This window comes from Neopelma chrysocephalum, unplaced genomic scaffold, assembly GCF_003984885.1.
Source record: "Neopelma chrysocephalum unplaced genomic scaffold, ASM398488v2 Primary Assembly neopelma1_226, whole genome shotgun sequence".
NCBI lineage: Eukaryota > Metazoa > Chordata > Aves > Passeriformes > Pipridae > Neopelma > Neopelma chrysocephalum.
In genome coordinates, this window is record NW_020897888.1 from 767,253 (window position 1) to 775,030 (window position 7,778).

Genomic DNA, 7,778 nt, shown 5'->3' on the forward strand with positions numbered 1-7,778 from the left:
GAGCCTTTCCAGAAATTTCTCGTTAAACACCAAGCTTTGTTTCCATTTGAAAAGGGAAAAGCAGATGATACACACTAACTGGAGACTGCTCCTGCACAGATATTTCATAGTGCCCTGTATTATGTAAATCATCACCGAGGAATATCAGTACTAAAGATAGGAAAATTCACAGTTCTCCCATTCCATGAGAAGAAATGACACTGAATCAGATAACAGCTAACCCACTACAACTTTTTAAATTAAACTGAGCTCTACACAATCTGCTTTATCTGTAAGGAACTGCTGGGTAACTTTTCAACATAGGATGTAGTTAAATCAATCTTTACAAAAATAAGTGAATATCACGAATGAAGTTCACAAATCAAAATGGAATCCTCATAAATCTATTCCCTAATACACCACTGTACCATAGAATATTGATTATTTGAAGGATGTCTGCATATAAGAGTGGTCACACAAGCTACAGTGATGAAACAGGACTAGTTATGTTTGTATGACAGGCACTTGGTTTACTGTCCACTCCTTGGTTTACAGTCCAGTTCCCTTTCACCCACCTGTGTGAACCATCGTGCAAACCAAGGAAGTTCATATTACCTTGAGAAACAAACTCCACATTGATCCTCAGAATAGACATTCATTTTAATAATCTCAACATCACATTGTCAGAATAGGACCATTCCTTCCCCCTAAAGATCTACCCATTGATATCCCACGAGAGCACAGCTGCTCAGTGTGGGCTCAGAACAGCCAGAGCAGCCCGTGCAGCTCCTGCCCCCTCCCTCCTGCTCTGTCCTGCACCAAGGACACCCTCAGCTGTCCCCAACACCCAAGCTGGGAGCACAAGGTGAAAACAATCCTTTCCCAAGCTCCTGCAAGACAGACTGGAAAGGGGTAGGAGTTCCTGAAGCTGTGCTGCCCCAATCCTACCAGATGTGGGCTGTGCCCCCAGACCCAGCAAACTCACCCCAAAGGACAGTGAAGGCGTTAACTGCCGAGGGATGCCTGGGGGTCCCACTGCCACCACGGAGCTGCAGGGAAGAAAAGAGACCTGTGAGCACATTGTGCACCTGACCACACAACACCTCACCCCCACGGCCCCAACCAGCACCTGGGTCAGTGCAAACTTGAGAAGGTAGACTGGTAGGCAGCAAATGCTTCCTTGAACCTGTCTTACACACTTGACAACTTTTTACATCGTGCTAAACATTTTTACAGTAAAGTTAAGATCATGAGGTGATTTGAAGGGAGACCCCAGAGCAGTCTACAACTCTCTGTGACCAGGGACAGGACCCGAGGGAATGGCTGGAGCTGTGTCAGGGCAGGCTCAGGTTGGATCTCAGGAAAAGGTTCTTCCCCCAGAGGGTGGTTGGCACTGACCAGGCTCCCCAGGGCAGTGGGCACAGCCCCAAGGCTGCCAGAGCTCCAGGAGGGTTTGGACAACGCTCTGAGGGCCAGGGTGGGATTGTTGAGGTGTCTGTGCAGGGCCAGGAGTTGGACTGGATGGTCCTTGTGGGTCTCTTCCAACTCAAGTTATTCTGTGATTTTATGTGGGTAAGTGTCACTAAAGACAAGGCAGAACACTGTGCTGATGTGATGAACCATTCACAGAACCAGTGTCCTGAGCCACACAGATTCTCCACCTCTACAAACACAGCCCCACCAGGACACCTCCAATCCCTCCATCCACTGACCCAGCGGCCACCACTGCTCACAAAGAGCCCCAGACAGTGACACTCTTGGCTGACACAGCAGCTTTGGCCTGTCCAGCACAGCTGCACTGCCCTCCTCAAACACCCAAACCCATCTCCCTTAAGTTTGTAACAGTGGGAGTTACTCCTCAAGGAGTATTTTCCAAAAATGTACAGGCAATCGTATAACCCAAGAAAAGCCACGTGGAGCAGTTTGGTATAGCCAGGATTTCCCAGCAGTGCAGATTCCCTCCTGTGCTCACGTGTTCAAACACTCCTCACAGCACTGCCACGTTCCAGCCAACTCTTTTCCTGACACAACAGCTTATTCCTTGAGGAGGTTCAGGCAGAGTTTGACATTACAAAGATTAGCAGTGGACAGACAGTGTCTTGGCCGTTTTGAAAATGAGACTTTTCCTCCATGAACATGTAACCCAAACAAGGCTCAATGAATTCCTGTGAAAATCAAAAATTACCAGATAGTGTCTTTTGAACCATAGAACAGGAAGTTTCAGCACAGATTAAAAAGTGCGGAAAAATGCAAGAGCAAATTAACCTCTGAAATGAGTAACTGAAGTGCAGTTATGTGCAGAGCTTTAAGGGTAAGCCCTTGCAAGATATTCTGCTTTTGAAGGCAAGATGAGCAACAGCCAAGAGTAAATCACATTGTGTGGGTATCAATAGCCATGGAATGAGGAAAAAAAAGTTTTATATTAATCAAAGGAGTCTAAAATGACAGCAGCCACACATTTAGACCTAACAAGAAGTGTGACTGTATCCTTGGCAGAGCTGGAGATGTAATAAAGAGGAAATTATTGAAATGCATGAAATCCACGTAGAGCCCGAGTCTCTCCTGCTCTCACAGACAGACTTGGAGGGACTGAAGCACTGGGCTGCTCCACTACGACAGAAAAAAACAGGCTTTCATGCACTTTTTATGTCAGTACCACCAGGAGTAAGGGCAGGTAAGGCTGCAGGAACAGCAGCTCATGACCAGGACACCAATACCAACCACTCCTCATAGGGCAGTTTAAAAGTGGTTCCAGTGCTGTTACTCTTCAAATGTTTACACAATATAAATCAGAACTTTTTTCCTTTGCTTAATTCTTCCATTATTTATATATACTTTTTCTTCATTGGCAACTTCCTTCTTCAAGATCCACAATGTGGTAAGAACAGGGAATACACACCCTTGTCCAGTGGGATATTGGTCAGTGAAGGAACAGGACTCAGGTTTCACAGGTGATCAGACAGAAGTTGAAGAATTGTTAACTGTTCCTGGTCTGATCAGATTCCAAAACACTTCATCTTTCTTTAGCTTCATCAGGCCACCTACTCCTTGGAGAAGACACTGCAAGGAGGATTATTCTGTAAAAATTAGCAACTGGAGTTTTTTCTGCTATAGAAATGTCTTTGGCAGCAGCAATTCAAACAGGCCTATCCCTCCTTAGAGCCAGCACCACGGGCTGTGCCCAGAGCAACAGCCCAAGCGAGTGGCAATGCTGAGACTAAATAAGTTGTAAATGACAGAAGCAGGGTTTATTGCTTGATTTTGACCTGCAGTCCACCAAGCACTATTTGCCCCGAATCACCCAGCAGGCAGTGAGAACAGCTGGGAAAGGACTCCCTGCTCCTGAGCTACAACACCTGGACAAGACTCTCATCTTCCAGGCCCAAGTTAAGCCATTTGGTCACAGTGCAACTAAACCTCCACATGGATTCCAAAAGAATGAAGACTTTTATCCTCTGGGAAAACAGCCTTCCAGAATTCTGAATCCCACATATACAGACTCCCCTCTTTCATTTTTCTGCAAGATTTTTTCAGACTTTTATCACTGACATCTACCAACATCTACCAACACTCTATCAATTTATTACACATTCATTCAATTAAGAGGTGAAAATGTGAACCAGCAGGATGTTCAGCCCCCAGCACATGCCCTGTTTCTGTTCATGTATTTCTGTTCCTCACACACTGCTCAGTTCCTCTGTGGCCAGCCAGTGTCCCTGGTTACCAAGAGAGCTGCTGAGGAGGCTGCCAGAGCACCACAAATCCTCAGAGGTACAAAAAAAATTTTTACCTAGAGGTATATTATACATACAAACTCAGTAATTAGCTTTTCAATCAAATTATTAAAATTTGGTTCAGAAGGACACCCTCAATTCCAATAAAATGTCTCTGTCATTGGCCCAGAGGTGGCTGTGCCCCCTCATTCCCTCTCGTCCCAGGCTACATCACACATCAGCAAGTTATTTAGTGCACGTTTGGATAAATTATTTATTCACAGGAGCAACTACTGTGGTTGTCTGAGTGCACAGACCCGACCCTCTGTGAACTGGGATCTCCCTGTGCAAGAGGTCCCCAGCTGTCCCACCACAGGGCTGAGAACTCACAACACAGGGCCCACTCCCTGCTGGCCCTCACCTCTCTCCAAGCTGCCTTTGGAGAACAACAGGAATTACCCTTGTTCCAGCTCTGCCAATTTGTGTTTGCCATGGAAAGGAGCAATTTGTAGTGTTCTGTTGAGCCCTGACCCTTTGCATGTGCCCCAGGCACTGATCTGATGTGGTTTCAGATGAGCAGCGTGTTCGACACCACAAAGAAGGATGAGAAGTTTCCTGCAACTGCTGAACTGTCACCACCCCAAAACTGTGCAGGGGAGTGTCAGGATTTCTCCCAGAGAGCACTTCTGCCTTAAAAACTCCAGACAGAGCTTTTCTGAGGGAGCATTTACATTCCAGAAGACGCATTTTGCTGGCTCTGCTCCACATGCTAAAATTTGATTATTCCTGCTCTATTGCTTGCAGATACCATGAGATAAACCATGATATCAGAAGTCCTGGCTATCAGTGATGGTTGTGCCAAAAGGCTGCCCCCAGCCATGGGCAGGTGCCTGTTTCCATGTAAAACCAGGGAGGCAGCAAGCCCTCAGAGAGCACCAAAGTGCACAGTGCTGTGTAACAGGCAGTTTCACTGCCCATGGGAGCACGGGGAGATTTATTGATTTATTTTAACTAAAAAGTAATAATTTCAGAGTGAGTCAGTGGATCCTCTAGCTGACCCTGACATCCAACACCTTTCATAAATCCTCCTGCCCTCAAAGCACCCTTGTCCTACTGAAGTACATGGAGCCTGATCCAGCTGGAGACATCCTTGCTCACTGCAGAGGGTTAGAACAGATGGGCTTTAAAGGTCCTTCCCACTCAAACCATTCCAAGTTTGAGACAAACTCCCAAAATCCCTTTACAAGAACCTGATGAGGTAAACAATAACAGCAGAATGTCCCATCAGGAAAACTCTGCTTTTGCTAAGCATGAAACACTTGCATGTGACTTAAAAAGCGGCCATTGCTGGGAATCCCTTCCTGACCTCCCACCTGGATCAACTGCAAACACATGGGGACAAGAGAGTAAATGTGGGAGGGGATTCCCTGCACTGGGGCAGCACAGCTCTCTGCTGTGCCCAAACTCTGATTTAAACAACAGCGGAGGAAGAAACGCTCCTTAATCTCACTTTCCTCTGGAAGAACAGCCTGTGGAATTGCTCCCTGAAGAGCTTCATCCAAAAGCCTGAGATTGCTTAAACCTGTCTTTAGACCACCAGCCCTTCAGCAACATCAAAAATACCCCCCTGCTATTCCTGCAGCCCAGCAGCCCGAGCAGAGCCCAGGAGGTGCCTCAGTGAGGATCTCCCAGAGTTCCCCAAAGCCCTGGCCCGGCCTGGCCCCAGGGACTTGCCCAAGGTTCTGCTTTAAACATCCTCAACACTGTTATGGTTGAGCTGAAGAGCCCCAGACACTGACAGGCCTTTAACCTCCCCCTGAACTATTCCTGTAATGAACCACCAGCACTGCTGGGAAATTGGGTCACATTTATAAGAATTTGTGCAGCTTTGCCTCTCAGTTACTGGATCCCATTGTTGGAAAGGCTGACAGGACCCAGCTCTGGGATAACTTTCCCATAGGCATGGATTTCCAGAGTGGCTGAGTCACTCCTGAACTCCCTTCTCTTGGATGTGCCTGAATAAACTGAGCTCATTAAGGGTTTGTTTTCCAGAACTGGAGCATTTTTGTGGCCTCCTCTGAGCTCTCCAGTATTTTCCTATCTCACTGGAGAGCTCCTGTAACTGGAGATGCTCTGGCAGCCTGATCTAACAACCACATGCACACACATGATCACTGTAGCTCCATTTTCTCTAGAAAAAGAAAAGAACACACAACAGTGAATTTCCAACTGTGTCACTGGTGGATGTCCACCCTGGCAGTCCCCTCTGTCTGTGGTGGAAGCTGTTGCAGGCTGGAGACCTTCTGTGGCACCAAGATCCTTCTGCCACTTGGAACCACCCATCCAGGCACAGCAGGAACATCTCTCACTGCCCACCTGCCTCTGTGTCAGCAGAGGTGACAAACCTGCTCTGGGCTCAGGCCCCACCTGAACATGGATCTGGGAAGTGAAGGAGCTGAATCCCACTCATTTATGGCTCACAATTAACAACTGATGTGGGATTTGCTCTTAAGGTAATACTTAAACTTTGCCTTGCCACACCACCTTTGTTTAATTAAACTGTCAGGTCATATTAGAGTACAATTCCTCAGAAAATTCCAAGTACGTGACACTAAGTGTGTCATCAGCTGACTTAGCCAGATGCTGCAATCCTCTCTCAAGAAGGAACACGGGGGGAATCTCTTTGCCAAGCACATGTTGTTCAGCTTTTAATCTCTACGTTTGTTGTATTTGCAGCATCTAATTATTTACAAGGTTTCCCCTGCTCATTTTATTTTATTCCTGCTACTGACATAAGGTCAACAAACTGTATTTTCCTAAAACACATTATCTTTCCAGGTGTGGATTTCCGACCCCTGAAGGACAAGAGGGCACAGTCTTGAGCTGCACCAGGGGAGCTTTAGGTTGGACTTTCCAGAGGGAGTGATGAGACATTGGAACGGGCTGCCCAGGGAGGTGGTGGAGTCACGGTCCCTGGAGGTGTTTAAGGACAGACTGGAGGTGGCATCAGTGCCGTGGCCTGGGGGACAAGGTGGTGCTGGGTCACAGACTGGACTCGATGGCCTCAAAGGTCTTTTCCAACCTCGCTGATTCTGTGATTCTGACTTTACTTTCCCGTTTTCCACAACATTTAAAAATCGGCGATGGGGAGCTCAATCAATTTGTCTAAATCTGAGCTGTCTGAAACCCCCCAATCACAGGACGGCGGGGATTCCTTTGGCTCCCCTGACACCTGTCACTAACTCACTGAGAGCTGCCAGGCCGCTCTGGGGCTGCAAGGTGTGTAATTAACGACTGTAACTGTGACCCTGCACACACGGGCTCCCCGCTCCCTCCCCAGCCCCCTCCGACCCCGGCACGGCCCCGGGAGGGCCAGGGACACTTGGGGGCTTTAGTCGAGCGAACCCCCGGCGCGGCCCCGTGCGAGGCTCCCCGTGCGGGGCCGCTCCCCCGCTCCCAGCGCGGTGCCCGGCCCGGCCCCGCCCGGGCCCTGCCGGGGCCGCCCCGGGACTCACCTGCGCCGCCCGGAAGCGCCCTCAGCCAACGGGCCGCCGCTCAAAGCCTTCCCCGCTCCCCCCGCTCCGCGCGGGAAACCCGAGCGGCCCCGGAACTCCCCGCGCGCAGCCCGCGCGTCCCCACCGGTCTCCTTTTCCGGCGGCGCCGATATGCAGCGCCGGCAGGGGGCGCTGTCGCCCGCGGCAGCGCGAGGGCGAGGGGCGGGGCAGGGGAGCTACCGTATTTACCAGGGCGCCTGCCGTGCTTACTGGAGTTGACGCGCACAACTATGTGGCCGTAACATTTAGTCTAAACAGCCCCAAACCGGCGCTCTGGACGCCGCAGGGCGGGGACACGGGCCAGGATCGCTTCTGCTGGCTCTTCAGGTGCCCACCGCTGCTCTCAGCGAGCAGCATCCCACCGCTGCCCGCTCAGGTGTAGCCGCCACCCTCGCCGCTCTACCCCGACGGCTCGCGGGGTCCGTGTCCCCTCCCGGGGTCCGTGTCCCAATCCTGTGTCCGTGTCCCCTCCCGGGGTCCGTGTCCCATCCGCGTGTCCGTGTGTCCCCCCGGGGTCCGTGTGCCCCTCCCA

The 7,778-nt window shown here is 49.9% G+C and overlaps 1 protein-coding gene across 6 annotated transcripts in view; it reads right to left on the minus strand.

Annotated features, from left to right (window-relative positions):
• EXD3 (exonuclease 3'-5' domain containing 3) overlaps positions 1 to 7,305 on the minus strand; it is a 288,298-nt gene extending 280,993 nt beyond the window's left edge. For 5 of the 6 annotated variants that reach the window (XM_027703343.1, XM_027703341.1, XM_027703340.1 and 2 more), the window contains exons 1-2: positions 7,208 to 7,305; positions 965 to 1,028 (exon numbers count right to left, since the gene is read on the minus strand). The gene's annotated coding sequence lies outside the window, so the exon portion shown is untranslated. The remainder of the gene's footprint in view (positions 1 to 964; positions 1,029 to 7,207) is intronic. The other variant, XM_027703339.1, reaches the window with a different exon arrangement.
• Between the last annotated feature and the right edge of the window lie 473 nt (positions 7,306 to 7,778).